Source organism: Heptranchias perlo, chromosome 2 (assembly GCF_035084215.1).
Source record: "Heptranchias perlo isolate sHepPer1 chromosome 2, sHepPer1.hap1, whole genome shotgun sequence".
Lineage (NCBI taxonomy): Eukaryota > Metazoa > Chordata > Chondrichthyes > Hexanchiformes > Hexanchidae > Heptranchias > Heptranchias perlo.
This window is the reverse complement of record NC_090326.1, coordinates 70769050-70787192: the sequence shown is the minus strand read 5'-3', so window position 1 is coordinate 70787192 and position 18143 is coordinate 70769050. Positions and strand designations below refer to the sequence as shown.

The 18143-nt window shown below is 41.0% G+C and overlaps 1 protein-coding gene across 6 annotated transcripts in view; it reads left to right on the top strand.

Annotated features, from left to right (window-relative positions):
• rbms3 (RNA binding motif, single stranded interacting protein) overlaps nt 1–18143 on the top strand; it is a 1271925-nt gene that overhangs the window by 837200 nt on the left and 416582 nt on the right. The window lies entirely within an intron of this gene.

Genomic DNA, 18143 nt, shown 5'->3' with positions numbered 1-18143 from the left:
CAGCTGGAGTGTCTATCTTACAGAACTTGAATTGCCCTTGGAGTTGTGCCAAACTGTCGCTACCAACTTCCAATTATGCTGTTTTTCCCAAGGTTTCCACTGACGTCATGGTGGACAATCAGGAGAAGCCCTCTCCGGAATTCCCACTCCTGGTGATTTTTAAAATGATTAAAGAAGCATAATAAATAATATTTGCATGACAAGTACCCCGCACTTGGGCCAATCTTTGCTCATATCTCTTTGGTAATAGTTGCTGGCAGGTGCTTGAATGTGTTCTTGGGTGATGTGACTGAGCATTTTCCCTCCTTGTGACGTATGGCCCTGAACTCTGCTCTGTGCTTTCTTCAAACCAACACATACCCAAGTCTAATATCACTTCTTTATACCAGTTATAGCCATAGGAAAGTAAGTGGAAATAGAAAATGTATTGACGAGAGAGGCAGGGAGAGATTATAAATATGCATTAAATGAGAATACAGAGACAAAAGAAAAAGTAATGAAAGGGAGTAAATCTTAAGAGTTCTCTTACCAGAGTTCAAACATAGAGTGTATTTAGTTTCATTTCTCTTATTGTCTGATAAGAAAGTGGCAGTCTGTCAGATATGTCTTCTGTCTCTGTTGGTCCTCACTGTTGGAGAAGAAACAGAAACGTTTCATAAGCAGCTGTATGATTTGATCATGCAGATATGTCCACAAGTGAGGCCGACCAGATAACCCACAACAGATAACATTTTGAGTTGTGGGGATCATTATCACACCGCACTGCTGGTTGTTATTTATTATTTTAATATTTCTTTATGATTTCACTTGAAAACTAGCAATTTAACTGTTTTTTAACCCTCCAAAATGACACAATATTAATTTGTGATGTCAAGTTTTATTGTGTTGTCATGGAAGTAGTGATTTTCACTTCCATTCCTTGCAAGTGTTTTTAACAAAAGTCACGGTTTTCTCTCTCTGTGGTTTTACTAAAGTTTAATCTACCCTATATAGTATGATACACACAGTACTATTCACAAGTGCCCACCTAGCCACATTCTTACATCTCAGCTTGGCTTAGTTGTATCACTATCACCTCTGAGTCAGATGGTTGTGGGTTCAAGCCACTCCAGGACTTAACTCTAGTAGTGAAGTACTGAGGGAGTGCTGCACTGTTGGAGGTGTAGTTTTTTGGATAAGACTTAAACTGATGTCCCATCTGCCTGTTCAGGTTGTTGTAAAAGATCCCATGGCACTATTCAGGAGACAGCAGACAAATTCTCCAAGTGTCCTGATCAAAATTTACCCCATAACCAATACCACCGGGAACAGATTAACCGATCAATGCTCTTTTCTGGAATCTTGCTGTGCACACATTGCCTCCCATGTTGCCTTCTCAACAACGGTGACTATAATTCAAAGGTAATTTATTGGCTGTATTTTCAGATGCCCTGAGGATGTGAAAAGCTCTATATAAATGCAGGTTCATTTCTTTTTCCACATCAAGCGTTACCTGCAGCAGATTTCATATTATTCAAGACTCTCAGAAATCATGGGTGACATTGAATTCGTCAGTCAGCTACCTGCCTGCAGTATCTTCCATAACTACTGCATCTGCAGCCATCTTCCTTTAAGAAAGGCCAGAATGAATAATTCCCTTTCATTAAAATAATACTGTGCACCTGAATGACACAGACTATTGGGGCTGAAGGAAAATTGTCAGAATTGGGATAACATGCTGGGATAAAAAAAAATGTACAGAAAGTTCACACTGATAAATTGTCATCAATTTGGCTCATGACCTTCACTTTTAGTATCTTACACTCATTTGTGAAAACCATCAACCTCATTTGTTGGAAGCTTTGAGATTCACATGATAGGATTTCAAGTCGTTTTGCTCTTTGGGGTCCTTGTGGTAGTGTCCTAGTTCATTGTGTGGACTGAGACTTCCTTATTATCCAAATAAATGTTAAAGGGCCGCTGTGACCTTTAGAATTTGCTGCTGTGTCGGGTTTCAATCACCATTGTGACTGATAACTTGCAGTTCTTCTGCCTCTTCCTCCCCCCCCCCCCACTCCCCGCCCCCCCCCCCCCAGCAAAACAGACTCGGGTTTTTAAAGATGCACATTAAAATATTTAGAGTGTATTCTTTGTCGTCCTTTGGGCTATGCATTGTTGCTTTGTGTTTTCCATGAACAGTCGATTATTAAATTAGTGTTTTGCTGTGCTGTGTAGTTTGGTGTTAGTTGTGCACCTTTATCAGCCAGCAGCAGCTTGGTGCTAAGCTACAGTCTTCTGTTAATGGGAGTGCCGCCATTGCCAAACAGCCTGTCACTATTTGAGTCTCGTTATCCGCATTAAGACAGATTCTTTATTTCGTTCTTTTTTTATTGGTTATGATTGTTTTTTATCAGTTTACCTGACTGGCTCTTGGTATTTTGCAATCTGATACTTTAACTCCTCAGTACATCCCTGGTGCTTGATGACCTGACTTGTTCAGTTTATGATTAGTGGAGGCTGGCATTGGAATGTTGTTTTTTGAGAGGGAGACCTCCTCCATTTTTTAATCTTTGAACTTTTTTGGGATGAGAAGGTCCATTCCAGCCATTTAGAACTTAATATGATCATTACAAACATCTGTTGAGTAGATGCCTGATTAAAATAACACAGTGCAACCTTTTAATGAGACCACGTAGGTGGGAAACAAATTAATCATTAACCCATTTTTAAGAGCAGGTCGATAAAAGGGAAGACTGATCTTTAGAGTTAAATTGACCCATTGAGCTACCTGGCAACAATCTCTGTCAGATGATCATTTTGTGTGGCACTGGGAGATTATGAAATTTAGTTTTCGGAAAAAGCATAGTTTACGCAGATTTTCCTATACACCTAATGGAGCACTGTTTTTCTTAAAAAAAACATCTTTTTTAAACACATCTTTGTTTGGCAGGAAAATGAGCAAGAAGTGCAGTGCCATTTTCTCTATTGGTGACATCACACATATGGTGATATCTTGGTGATACAACCTACTCTGCAAATGCTGAAAATTTGAAATAAAAACAGAAAGTACTAGAAATACAAAGCAGTCAGCATCTGTGAAGAAAAAAAGACTGAGCTGCTATCTATTTCCAGCATTTTCTGTTTATCTTTCTGGGAGAGCTCAGGCCAACTGCAGACCCTGTACCACTAACCTGGCTGAGAACAGCTTAACTCAACACCGACTAGGAATTGAACGTGGGACGTTCCTGGTCTGTAAGGATCAACTACACCCAGGATAAAGTTGCTGAGCCATCAGGAGAACATACGTTACAAAACATATTCAGAATCATTGGCACTAAAATTAAATATATGACCATATTGGTATGGGGGCAATTGTAAATGGTGGTTTCTATTATCTATGTAAAATCTTACATCTGCACACATTTCATGTCAACTGTTTCCATTATAAATTCCTATGTCCACATTTATAATGGAAATTGCCTAGGTAAACTTGTCACACTGTAATTACACTCGCCCACCATCGGTGGCATTGTAGTATCTTGATTTTAAGAACATAAGAATTAGGAGCAGGAGTAGGGCATACGGCCCTGCGAGCCTGCTCTGCCATTCAATAAGATCATGGCTGATCTTCTACCTCTACTCCATTTTCTCGCCCTATCCCCATATCCCTTGATTCCCTTAGTGTCCAAAAATCTATCGATCTCAGACTTGAATCTACTCAATGACTGAGCATCCACAGCCCTCTGGGGTGGAGAATTCCAAAGATTCACAACCCTCTGAGTGAAGAAATGTTTCCTCATCTCGGTCCTAAATGGCCGACCCCTATATCTTGAGACTATAACCCCCAGTTCTCGACTCTCCAGCCAGGGAAAACAGCCTCTCAGCATCTACTCTGTCAAGCCCCCTTATAATCTTACATTTTTCAATAAGATCATCTCTCATTCTTCTAAACTCCACAGAATATAGGCCGGTTCGGCACAATCTATCCTCATAGGACAACCCTCTCATCCCAGGAATTAATTTAGTGAACCTTCATTGCACCTCCTGTAAGGCAAGTATATCCTTCCTTAAGTAAGGAGCCCAAAACTGTACACAGCACTCCAGGTATGATCTCACTAGAGCCCGATATAATTGCAGCAAGACCTCCTTATTCTTATATTCCAACCCCCTTGAAATAAAGACTATCATACTATTTGCCTTCCTAATTGCTTGCTGTACCTGCATTTGTGATTGATGTGCCAAATCCCTCTGACTACCAACATTTATTAGTTTCTCACCATTTAAAAAATATTCTGTTTTTCTATTCTTCCTACCAAAGTGAACAACCTCACATTTCCCCACATTATACTCCATTTGCCCACTTCTTGCCCACTCACTTAACCTGTCTATAAAGCTTTGCAGACTCTTTGTGTCCTCCTCACAGCTTACTTTCCCACCTAGCTTTGTATTGTCAGCAAACTTGGATACATTACATTCGGTCCCCTCATCTAGGTCATTGACATATATTGTAAATAGCTGAGGCCCAAGAATTGATTCTTGTGGCACCCCACCAGTTACAACCTACCAACCCAAAAATGACCCGTTTATTCCTACTCTCTGTTTTCTGTCCATTAACCAATCCTCAATCCATGCTAATATATTACCCCCAACCCCATGAGCCCTAATCTTGTGTAACATGATTTTGATCCCCCAGCTCCTTAGCCTGCAGGAAGTCCTATGTTCCAATCAGCTCTGCTTCTCTGTTTCCCACATTGCTGTAAGTTTTGTTATTTAGCTATAAATAATAATATAACATCAAAATATTATATAAAAACAAGGACAGAATGTATGCCTTAAAATGGTTACTGAATGATATCTGCACAATCTGGTCAAATTACCCCCCGCTCGTTAACCCTGCTTCACCTGGTCATAATTCCCTGTGTGCGATCCCACAGGAGATCAACTAGTAATGTAATAAATAAATGTAGCCTCAAATGTTTTAAAATGCAAAAAAGACCCCAATTACAGTTTAGTAGCAGTGTGAGTTTGTTTTATGGTATTTGGTGCAGTAATAATGGATTGTCCACTGTCTGATTCAGATCTATTATCTTCGAGTTTAAAGGTAAACAGTAATCAAATTAATCTAAATCAAAGCAAGAAATAACATTGCGATCAGCCAAATATAAACATCTATTTTTCACGTTACACATACTACAGATATGCTTTCCTGTAAATGGACCCAATTGTGATTAGGTCACACAATTAATTATCAACAAAAATATTCTTTTTATTGACTCAAGAAAATACTTGGCATCAGCTCAATAAAAATATTTTTGCAAATTCTAGCAGCAATTAAGTTACTTTAACTTAATTGCAGATTATACTCATACTAGATTTTACACTGTATTTTCTGTATATTTATTTAAAGAGGTACTACCTGGTTAATTGTTTTGCAATAAACTTGTACAATTTCACTAATAGGTCAGTAAATTAAAGAAAGGAATGATATTCCTCCATCGCAAGTCTTGTTTGCTAGTGGAAAAAGTACTCTTAATTAAAACTAAGATAAAAATTTGCCCCTTAGTGTGATCTTCCTACTCCAATCAACATAACAGTGAAACAATGGAATTTTTGAAGCAGCCTATTCCAAGATTCCTCTCTAAGAAAATGTTTCCTTCAACTTGTTTGGACTCCCTCAAAAACAATGATTCACTGGGTGAATTACTGTGGAACTATGATCTTGGGTATCTCACCTATTCCAGTGGCCATTATTCATGTGCTGTCCTGGACAGTGAGTGTCGACAGTAATTGGAAAGTGGGTGGATACTTTGCAGCACTTATCAGCAGGGGTCAGTGAAAAGCAGTCAAGACCCCTGGTTGATATTTCCCCTCTTTAGCCTAGGGTCACTGAAGTAAGCACCTAACCATACCCCAGTTGAGATCAGCTATCTCAGCACATGCTATGAGTTAAACTTGGGACATTCCTACCCTGTATGGTTCATTTTACTAGGCGGTGCAGTTACCAACTAAGCCACTGGCACCTCTTCAATAAGAATATAAGTTATTTATTTCATACCATCATGAAAATAAATTCTATTTTTTTAAATCATCTGTAGCCTAAGTAACAGCATTGAGGACAGTTTTCAGAATTGTCATTATATCTAGTGCAGCACCATAAATGAAAACTTGGTACTTCCCTTTACAAAGAGTGGGTCAGCTCCATCTCCTAGCTTATTTTTGTGTGAGATTCTTCTGAGAAGCCATCATTCTGGTTTGATCTGAGGTTTTTTTTCATTTCTTCAAACTGGGCGTTGCATGTCTCTTCAGATTCCTAATTATAGAGCTGAGTTCTCTTGCTGTTGCACATAATCTGTTTGCCAAATGCATGATATGAAGCAGACTTATATGAGCAAATAGAATGTAAAAACACAGCTGAACACAGCAATACGAAAAGGGCTTGCCCAGCATTTTACCTGTGTAACAGACGGATATGCAGGACTTCAGCAATTGTTCTATATTATGTCTATATATAGATTCTGTAACAGAAGACATAATTGTGGTATGGTATCTGGCCAATGGAGCTGTATTCAACAAGACTACAGCTGTGTCTTATTCAACAAGAACCCACAGATTTGCTGTTTAAACTATAGTTCTTGTTTAATTCGTTTTATTATGGTTTTGAATTTTTTATTTGTTTTTCTTAGGTAGCAAAGGAACATAATGAGCAAAAGTCATCTGAATTAGCCCTGTGAGAGAACCTACCCATTGAGTTAGAGAGAGCAAAAGCTTGATATAATACAGCATACTTTCTCCTAAAGTTAGCTCAATGATGACCTAACTGTACCTTCCACATTTGGTAAAAGTAGAACTTATACATTTTGAAGAGTCTGCTCTAATTAACCAATTGATGTATGCAAATTGGGTTTCATTTGCAGAATTCATTAAATGGTATCCCTGATAGTATATGAACATATGCAGCTTTTATATTGCACTTCCAATAGAAGTAGTTTTGTAATTGATTGATTCCCTTGCTGTCAAATTCACTGAAGCAGTAACAAGGTGGGATCTTTACCTGGCAGAACAAAAGAGATGAGGTCATCAAAGGCAGAATCAAGGGGGCTTTTGAGCATGTTGACAACTGGAGTAATGCCGTGACAGGTGGAATCCCAAGAAGAGGGGGTTGGGAATTAGAGATGTGTTGAGCAGCATGGTGATAGTGAGGTTTGAGGAATTGATCGAGATTGCCTGGTCAATGATCAATATTGCCATATCAATGATCGATTGGTCTGCATGTTTACAGATCTTGCTGATGTGTCCAATAATGTCTTACTGTAGAATCACCAACACTAATCCTTTCCTGTTTGACATAAAACAACCTCTCAGCCCAAGAAAGGTTAAATTCAATTCACATTATTTGTATTATCCTTGTCTTCATTTCCATGCCTGGGGTATTGCTATACTACATGTGCAAAACTAAAATTTGGGGACAAAGTCATATATGACTGTACAGGCCTGTAATGGGAAAAGCTTATTGCTTTCACCCCTCCTGTGATTATATCAAAGATGGCAGACTTGACAGCAAGCACCATCTATGAGCCATTTATCTTTGTCTTTGCCAACATTTTCTATCAGAGGCACTCCATAAAATCCCCAACTGAGAAGCTTTTTGGTTCCTCCAATGGCACTATAGGGTTGTCTACAACAATGCTGTTGCCATTGATGGCAACCTTGAAATGTAAAAGGGGTATTAAGGTTTTGACTTCCAGCACCAATATCAATATCACTTCTTTCCTCTTCCTGTGCTTGCACTGGAAAAAATAAAATAAGGGAGAAAAGAATCATGGAGTGTGAGAATGCAGGTCAATTAGGAGGTACAAGAATATGAGAATGGAAATTGTGGGAATGTCTCAATTCTGGTGAGAAGGTATTAAAGGATTAGCTGTACATTGTTTAAATTGTTGAGCTATTTCTATTTGAAGAAATTGTATTACGTGCTTTGGCTCCTTGTATGCTGGTGGCAAGACAAAGACAACTGTGCAGTCATTCAGAAGTTTCAATCACAGCTTCTAATTTGCTGGATGAAGATCTTCCCTGATGTCGGGAAAAGATAGGTGCAGCTGGTATGTTGGGTGGGCTGAGCTTTTCAGCCTGTATGTGGCCAAGAAATTATGGCCCATAGGTTCCAGAACTGCTGCCAGCAGCCAGTACTAGACCTCCAGTAGCATGAGGTAACCTGCATCCTTCCCTGAGGTGGTACTGCTTGCTGCCAGAGGTGCTGGCGCCACCCTATTTATATTACAGTACTGCTCCTGGAGCAGTATCAGAGGTCAGAGACAGACTGACGGGATGAAAGTCTCTGCTCTCTTGACAGCTGTTGAGGTCCTCAATTAAATGAGTTCTGGCAGTCTGAACCCCCGTTCCTGTTGACTATGGGCTCGCAGTGCCAAACTACCTATAATTGGAAACAGATTGGCACAAAAGCTGACAATATGATTCGGAGCCAACAAGGATGCTGACGTGGGAAATGGAAATGTCACACTAGTGCAGTAGTTGGTGTTTTTCTGAGATTGAGGCTCAAATACACTTTTGGACCAAATTGGAGAGAGCTTTAATTTGTATCAAACTATGCTAAATCTGTCCTGCAAGTGCTTGACGTCGACACTGGATAAAAATAAAGTGACTAAAAAAGCATTCTATTTTCCAGTACTGATGTCCCTCACCTTTACGAGAAGATAAAATTAAATTAATTTTAAAAATGAATTTTAAAATTGCAGGAAACATGAAAAGTTTTGATTGGCTAGAGACATTAAAATCCAGTTTAATTTCAACCTTAAGGAGTTTCATTGCTCTGTCCGGACACAGCAACAAAAAACACATTAAAAAAATAAATGGCTCAGAATTTCCTCCGGACTTGTGCCATTGTAATGACGCATCAATGGCATAGGGCACTTTGAATGGGATAAAAGAAAGAGAAAGTTATGGCCGTTCATTGCCAAAATCACCAATACAGGAAAATCTGGGCAAAGATTTTTTTCAGGTTTTTATGACAGGACATCTGAAACAGTCAATATGTTAAAATGCTACAAACCCAGATCAAAGTGAATCCTAAGGAAGTACCCATTAGCTTAAATGCTTATGGATAAAGTCATGATGTGGAGATGCCGGTGATGGACTGGGGTTGACAATTGTAAACAATTTTACAACACCAAGTTATAGTCCAGCAATTTTATTTTAAATTCACAAGCTTTCGGAGGCTTCCCCCTTCGTCAGGTGAACGATGTGAAATGAAATCCTCGAATTTCGAGGATTTCATTTCACATCGTTCACCTGACGAAGGGGGAAGCCTCCGAAAGCTTGTGAATTTAAAATAAAATTGCTGGAGTATAACTTGGTGTTGTAAAATTGTTTACTATGGATAAAGTGTACAAGGCTGTGATCCAGGATCGAGCATGGAGTGTGGCACTTCTGATTTTTCCAGAGAGAAATTTTAATCACCGGAGAATCGGGTGCACTGACCTCCTCACCAGATTTTCTGACCTGCGCTGCCATGGAGCGAGGCACCATGGTAGGAGCAGAGACTTGCAAAGTTTAGCCGATAGAGATGATTCCGTAACCTAGTGGTTCCTTTCTCCATTTCTCTGGATTTTAATGGATGGAAAATCAGAAGCTTCCTGCAAGTGCTGCTTCTCGTTGCAAGATCTGGCTCAAGGAACCAGCCCATATGTGTCCTTGTGTATGATTAGTTTCTGAACAGAAAAAAAACCTTGCTGCAGATATATATTTCCTGAAAAGACTAACTTGCTACCTCGTGGCCACTATAGAGTGTGTGGATACTAAACGACACCAGATAGGTGCTGACATTTGAACAAACATAAGATGCAGCTGTGGGTTGTTCTCTTTGTATGCGAGATCGTTTTCTGGATCAATATGCGCAAATGCAAGGAAAAGTGGAAATCCAGCAGACTGGGAGAGCTATAAAGAGCAACTAAATAATGCAAAGAAAGTAATAAGAGGTGCAAAAAGGGAAAATGAAAAAAACTAGCAAGGAATATCAAAGCTAACAGTAAAGGTTTTTATCAATATATTAAGAGAAAGAGAGTAGTAAAGGGAAAGATGGCCCATTAAAAACAAATGCAGCATAAAGAAATGGCAAACTTATTAAATGATTATTTTGTATTGTTTTCACAGTAGAGGAAGACGACAAAATACCAGCGGTACAAGGGAGCCTAAAAATGTCATGGGGAGAAACTTATTGGATTTAATATAAGTAAAGGTAATGGTGAAAATAATGGAACTTAAGATAGACAAATCTCAAGGACCTGATGGTTCAATATGGAGAAGTGTGAAGTTATCCACTTTGGATCCAAGAAAGATGATTCAGAATATTTTCTTAATGGTGAGAGACAAGGAACTGTGAAGGAGAAATAGGATCTGGTTGTCCGTGTGCATATATCATTAAAAGCTGGTGCACAGGTTCAAAAAGTAATCCAATGGAATGTTGGCCTTTATCTCAAAGGTTTGGAATTCAAAAATGAGGAAGTGATGCTTCAGCTGTACAGAGCCATGGTCAAACTCCATCTGGAGTACCGTGACTAGAACCACTTTGTCACACAAAGGAGAGTGGAAATCTGGAATTCTCTCCCAAAAAGGCTGCGGATGCTGGGTTAATTGAAATTTTCAAGACTGAGATCGACAGTTTTTTTTTAGGTAAGGGTATCAAGGGATATGCAGAAAAGACAGTTAAATGAAGTTCAGATACAGATCAGCCATGATCTAACTGAAAGGTGGAACAGGCTCGAGGGGCTGAATGGCCTACCCGTGTTTCTATGTTTTGAGGAATTCCTAAACAGCATTCTAATTTGTATTCAACTCAGCAAAGTACTGGAAGACATGTCATAGTTACCAGAAATCCATGGGTCAAAATCCTGGAACTTCCTTCCTAACAGCACTGTGGGAGAACTTTCACCACACGGACTGCAGCAGTTCAAGAAGGCGGCTCACCACCACCTTCTCAAGGGCAATTAGGGATGGGCAATAAATGCTGGCCTCGCCAGCGACGCCCACATCCCATGAACGAATAAAAAAAGGAAAATTGTTCCACAGAACATGGATTCTGCAGAAAACCCACAGACACATAATGAGTGTTTTTTATTTCCACTCCACTCACCAGCAGACTGTAAATAGTCGAATCATCAGATTACTGGTAGGCAGAACAGTTTCCATCTGTGAAGGCAGCACTAACAGGGTGAAGGAAAGAAGAGTTGCACATTCCCCCAAATAAATGAATACCCACTTAAACTGTCAGTTTGACTTAGTTGGTCATAGTCTCGCGCCTCATAGGTTTGTGGGTTCAGGCTCCATGCCTGATTTTAAAGTACATAATCCAAGCAGGCAATACTGAGGGAGCACTGCGTTGTGGGAGTTGCTGTCTTTTATACAAGTTGTGGCCAGAAATTCATACCATGGTTTGAAACAAATTGGGGAAAGTGACACACTACCAATGGTGAGATTAATACTTTGTTTAAGAGGGCCGATGGATTCTGTACAATTTACATATTTTTTCTCGTCATGGCTGGGAGAAACCAATTGCCTTGACTACTTCTACCGTCTTATAAGCAGCTGTATGAGACCTGGCTAACAAAATCTGCATTAAAACAAAGAATTTTTTTAAAGAAAGAGCATAGTAAAATTCATATGCACAAGCACTGCGTGTGCACATGTGAAAGAGACTGTGTGTGTACGTGTTTGTATGCATGTGCTTGCATGTGGGCATGTGCACACACCTGGATACACGGTGCTTGTAACCATGTATGTAGGTAGGCATGTGCTGTCTTGGGACGGGGAACTTTATCACACATCTGTCCTATGGTATGCTTGATGCTGCCAAAAATGGGGTAAAAAATACTTTGCACTCCGTACATCCTTTGCCTTGATGAGGAAAAAAACTGTTTTAAAAAGAGATATTAAAATTGAGTTTTCACAGACTCTGGAAGTTTGATCCAGCAGGATAAGTAGCTATTATCTGGTTGTTCAGTACCTGAGAGAATTTACTATCCATTTTTAACTTCAAGTCCAGAGATCAGCGGGGGTGGGGCTACTGGTCCGGAAGATCAGAAGAAGTTCGGCTACCAGCACTTTCTTTTGATAAGTAGCTCTTTTTAAAATGGATAATGTGGGTCATATCTGCGCTTGCTGCAAACTTCATTAGATAATCTGAAGAGACCATTACCTAAACAGAAGCTAAAACGCACTTTGTCTGACTAACGATAGGGGAACTCTTGATTACCCACCAATTTCCATTATTCATCGGCAGGGCAGGGTGGGGGTGAGGGTTATCCTTTCCAATGTGGGAAATAATTGAAGTTCCACCATAGATGAGCGCACTGTTTGAAAATTGTGCCAAAGTAGTCATTTCAGTAAAGAATAATAACTGGAATCCATTGAACTGGAACTCAGAGGGACTCACAAACAGTGGAGATGGTAAGAAGTTGTGATACTTGAAAGGCAGTATCTGATAAGTGCAAAACAAAACTATATTGTTGATAGATATTTTCAACTTGTTAATACTCTGAATCTTTGGTTGCAAGAGGGATCAGGGCCTCAGAAGCACATCCTGCTCCTTGAGGTGCAGGCATGAACGTTTTGATCTCACATCAAAGGCACAATGTTCTGCAGAGGTGTTAATGGATATCAATTTCACACATCTATTCCTTTCATATATTGCACAATTTTAGAAAAAGATATCAAAAACTGAGCAAGATCCCATGGCACTATTTGAAGAAGAGCAGAGGACAGTAAGGGATTTTTGTATGTTTATGATTTCTTTACTGCAGTGATTTCACTGACAAGTATTCCCATTATAGAATTAAAATAATGGTTGTAAAGTTGCATGGCACTAGAATTCAGTACACAAGCATCCATTGTACCACTCCTGTCAGGCCATGATAAGTGCATAAGAGGGTGCAGGAACAGAGAGACCTGGGGGTGTACGTACACAAATCTTTGAAGGTGGCAGGACAAGTTGAGGAGGCTGTTTAAAAAAAACACATGGGATCCTTGGCTTTATAAACAGAGGCATAGACTATAAAAGCAAGGAAGTTATGCTAAACCTTTATAAATCACTGGTTAGGCCCCAGCTGGAGTATTGTGTTCAATTCTGGGCACCACACTTTAGGAAGGCTGTCAAGGCCTTTGAGAGGGTGCAGAGGAGGTACTAGAATGGTACCAGTGATGAGGGATTTCAGTTATGTGGAGAGACTAGAGAATTACTTGGATTACGTAGAATGTACAGCACAGAAACAGGCCATTCAGTCCAGCAGGTCCATGCCGGTGTTTATGCTCCACACAAGATCCTCCCACCCTACTTCATCTAACCTTATCAACATATCCTTCTATTCCTTTCTCCCTCATGTGTTTATCTAGCTTCCCCTTAAATGCATCTATGCTAGTCGCCTCAACTACTCCTTGTGGTAGCGAGTGCCACATTCTAACCATTCTTCAGGTAAAAAAGTTTCTCCTGATTTCCCTATTGAAATAATTAGTGACTAGCTTATATTTATGGCCCCCTAGTTCTGGTCTCCCCTGCAAATGGAAACATCTTCTCTACGTCTACCCTATCAAACCCTTTCATAATCTTAAAGACTTCTATCAGGTCACCCCTCAGTCTTCTCTTTTCCAGAGAAAAGAGCCCAGCCTGATCAATCTTTCCTGATAGATATAACCGCTCAGTTCTGGTATCATCCTAGTAAATCTTTTTTGCACCTTCTCCAATGCCTCTATATCCTTTTTATAATATGGAGACCAGAACTGTTCACAGTACTCCAAGTGTGGTCTAACCAAGGTTCCACACAAGTTTAACATAACTTCTCTGCTTTTCAATTCTATCCTTTTAGAAATGAACCTGGTGCTTGGTTTGCTTTTTTTATGGCCTTATTAACCTGTGTCGCTACTTTTAGTGATTTGTGTATCTGAATCCCCAGATCCCTCTGCTCCTCTACCCCGTTTACATTCTTATTTTCCAAGCAGTATGTGTCCTCCTTATTTTTCCGACCAAAATGTAATACCTCTCACGTATCTATATTGAAATTCATTTGTCAATTAAACGTCAATTCTGCAAGTTTATTAATGTCTTCTGTCGTAGTCCTCCTAAGTATTAACCATACCCCCCAATTTGATGTCATCCGCAAATTTTGTAATTGTACTTCTGATTCCCAAATCCAAAACGTTTATGTAAATGGTGAACAACAGTGGTCCCAGCACTGATCCTTGTGGAACACCACTTCCTACCTTTTGCCAGTCTGAGTAACGACATATAACCCCTACTCTCTGTTTTCTGTTTTGTCACCTGCTTTAATAAGAAACATAAAGAACATAAGAAATAGGAGCAGGAGTAGGCCAATCGGCCCCTTTCTATCCATTCTGCTACTTGTCCCCTGACTCCACATGCTCTGACCATAGTCATGACTTTACTATGCAGTACCTTATCGAAGGCCTTTTGAAAATCCAAATATATTACATCTACTACATTACCCTGGTCTATCTTTTCTGTTACTTCTTCAAAGAATTCAATAATGTTGGTCAAGCGTGAGCTTCCCTCCTGAAATCCATGCTGACTATTCTTTATTATATTTTCAGCTTCTAGATGTTTTTCTATTACATCTTTGAGTAAGGATTCCATTATTTTTCCTACCACTGACGTTAAACTGATTGGTCTATAGTTCCCTGGACTTGTTCTATCTCCCTTTTTAAATATAGGAATCACATTAGCTGTCTGCCAGTTCTCTGGCATTATTCCCCTTTCTAATTAATTTTTATATATCTGTAATAGTGCCTCTGCTATCTCTTCCCTAACTTCTTTTAATATGCGCGGGTGCAATCCTTTCGGACCAGGGGTTTATCAATTATCTCCCCTCTTTCTATCTTAAATGTCTTTATATCTCTTTTGACCTCTTCTTCTAATGCCATGCCAACCATGTTAGTCTCCCTCGTAGAAGCTGGGGTTGTTCTCCTTAGAGCAGAGAAGGTTAAGGGTGGATTTAATAGAGGTGTTCAAAATCATGAAGGGTTTGACAGAGTAAATAAGGAGAAACTGTTTCCAGCGGCAGAAGGGTCAGTAACCAAAGGACAAGGATTTATGGTAATGGCAAAATGAGGAGATTTTTTTTCGCAGCGAGTTGTTATGATCATCAATGCACTGCCTGAAAGGGTGGTGGAAGCAAATTCAATAATAACTTTCAAAAGGGAATTGAATAAATACTTGAAGGAGAAAAATTTGCAGGGTTATGGGGACATAGCAGGGGAGTGCAACTAATTGGATAGCTCCTCCAAAGAGACGGCTCAGGCACGATGGGCCAAATGGCCTCCTGTGCTGTATCATTCTAAGACATCTTTGCTTTGGTCACCCCTCCTCATTTTTCCAACTTTGACACGGCATTCGCTTTCCCATGAAACCTCTTGGGATGTTTTCCTAAAGGCAGTATTTAAAAGCAGTTTGTTTTTGTAGCAACATATTAGAAGAGATGGCTTCTTTGCATTTCGACATGGACATCAGTGTCTCTCTTAATATATCAGTTAGTAATATTTGAGTTCTTGATGTCATTCATTCTTAGTTATTTTGGACTTAAGTCTTAAATCCTTGCTGTTGGATCTTAAGACATCAGTCATATTTCAATCAAGAATTTCTAATTCAAGTATTAAAAATATTATTTATTCATTTAGCTGTACAGGATGCTTTTTCACTCTGTTAGGAGGTCATCAGAGACGCATTACTGAAATGAAAACAAAAAGTGCTGTCAAGCAAATTGACCAGCAGCTGAAATAGAAACAATATGTTAACCTAATGCTGACCTTCATTAGAGTGTAGCTGATGTTGGATGGGGTGGGTGGGGGAGGGGGGGGAGGGGGAGGGGAGGTGGAGTGGATGGGGGGACATGAATCTGCAGGTCTTCTGCACAGTCCTGCTGTAAATCCGCCAGGAATTAGGCTGAGGCCCAGTTACTGGCCAGCCCTGGCAGTTTCCACGTGGTATTGTTGTGGGGAGGTGGAGCCTCAACTTGCCCCAAACAAGGTCACTGGGAGAAGAGGAGGTGTGGCCAGGGGGGCAGAGACACCCAGGCTGGGAGTATCCTTGACCTCGGCCTGGTGGTTGGTACACTGAGTAAGACCGGCCTGTGAAATGGCAGATTTGGGGCCCGCCTGGTGGTTCGGGCCTGGGCCATGGTCTGACCCTGAAGAATTTAATAATTTTAGGCATATTTTTCAGCCCTTCAAGAATGTTTCCAGAGTGGGCCCGGACAACCCCTCCCTAGAGCCAGCAAACTTTGCTGTTTTTTGCTGCCTCCTGGGGCAATCAGACGCCTCAGGTGCCCCCCTTGTGGCATGGACACCCATCAGACATACTTAAGTTACGTGACCTCCTCCCGACCTTGCTAACCTTGGTGGGGTCAGTGCCGGAGGTCATCGACGAGTGGATCCAGGCGTTTTTGGCAGGATCGTAGAGCCATAGATTTTCGGTCGCAGGATCTTTTTGTGGCACAAGGCAAAGTATGAAGCCTTTTTTCCTGGTAGCTACCACTTTCTTTCTCACTCAGTGGAGTGGAAGAGTTGTCAATTAGCAGTGATGGTGGGTCTGGATGGACCACATCAAGCTTTTCCAGGCCTTGCTTGCCTTTGCCAAAACCACCCACTACTCTAGGATCATCCTGCAGGGCAAAGAACCCCCAACTTATTTTCCCTACTACCACCTGGTCTCTATAAACCTATCTCCTCTACCCACCACCCTCACCTCTAACAACAAGTGCAAGGTGCTCATCAACTTCATTGTTACTGAAATAAAGACCGTCTGTTCAGCTGCGATTGTCCCCCGTCCCCCTTCCCAAAAAGTCAAACTTCCCCCCTCCTCCCACCCAAGGCCCGCCATACCCTAGCCCTGAATCCCTGTTTTCTTTCTGGTTTCTCTCCTCCCTTTTCTTGTGCATTCTCAAAGCTCATCTTGTCCCATGTGCCCCACCTACTGCTCCCTTGACCCCGTTCCCACTAAATTGTTTGTCACCCAACTTCCCTTCCTGGCTACTCTGCTATCTGACCACCACCCCCACACCTTTCAAAATTTGCATCATTACTGTCCTGAAAAAAGCATCCCTCGGCCCCTCTGTCTTTCTAAACTATTGTCCCTAAACATGTTGCCTCCAAGATCCATGTGCATCTCTCCCACAACACCCTATTTGAAACTCTCCAATCAGGTTTCTGCCTCTCCCACAGCACTGAAACAGCCCTAACCAAAGTAATGAGTGACATTCTCTGCCTCTGTGACTGTGGTGCATTATCGCCGCTTGGCCTCCTTGACCTCTCCACAGCCTTTGACATGGTCGACCACATTATCCTCCTCCAAAGCCTCTCCTTCATTGTCCAGCTCGGTGGAACTGCTCTTGTTTAGTTCCCTTCTTACCTATCTGATCATAGCCAGATGATCTCTATAAATGGCTTCCCTTCCCACACAGCACCATCACTGTGGGAGTCCTCAAGGACCTATTCTTGGCCCCTTCCTCTTCTTCATTTACACACTGCCTCTTGGCAGCATCTTCCACATACATGGGATCAGCTTTCACATGTATGCTGATGATACGCAGCTCTACCACTTCACCACACCTCACAACCTTTCCACTACCTCTGTGCTGTCAGGCTGCTTGTCCAACATCCAGTCTTTGGTGATTTCCTCCAGCTAAATATTAGGAAGACTGAAGCCATTGTCTGCGGCCCATGCCACAAACTCCAAACCCTTCCACGGCCACTGTCTCAGGCTGAACTTAACTGTAAGCCACCTTGCTGTCCTATTTAATCCCAAGCTAGGCTTCTGATCCCATATCCTTTCCATCACATACACTGCCTTCTCCCACATCTGGAACATCTCTCACCTCCATTCCTACAGAAGTCAATCTGCTGCTAAGACCCTCATCTATGTATTTGGCATCTCCAGATTTGACTATTCCAATGATCTCCTGACCGTCCGCCCAACCTCCACCCTCCAGAAACTTAAGTTCATCCACAGTTCTGCTGCTTGTATCCTATCCAGCACCAAGTCCCACTTACCCATTAGCCCTGTGTTCGCTGACCTACAGTGGCCCCAGTGCTACAAATCCCCTTACTGAATTCTCCATTGGTGGAACTCTGGCCTCTTGTTCTTCCCC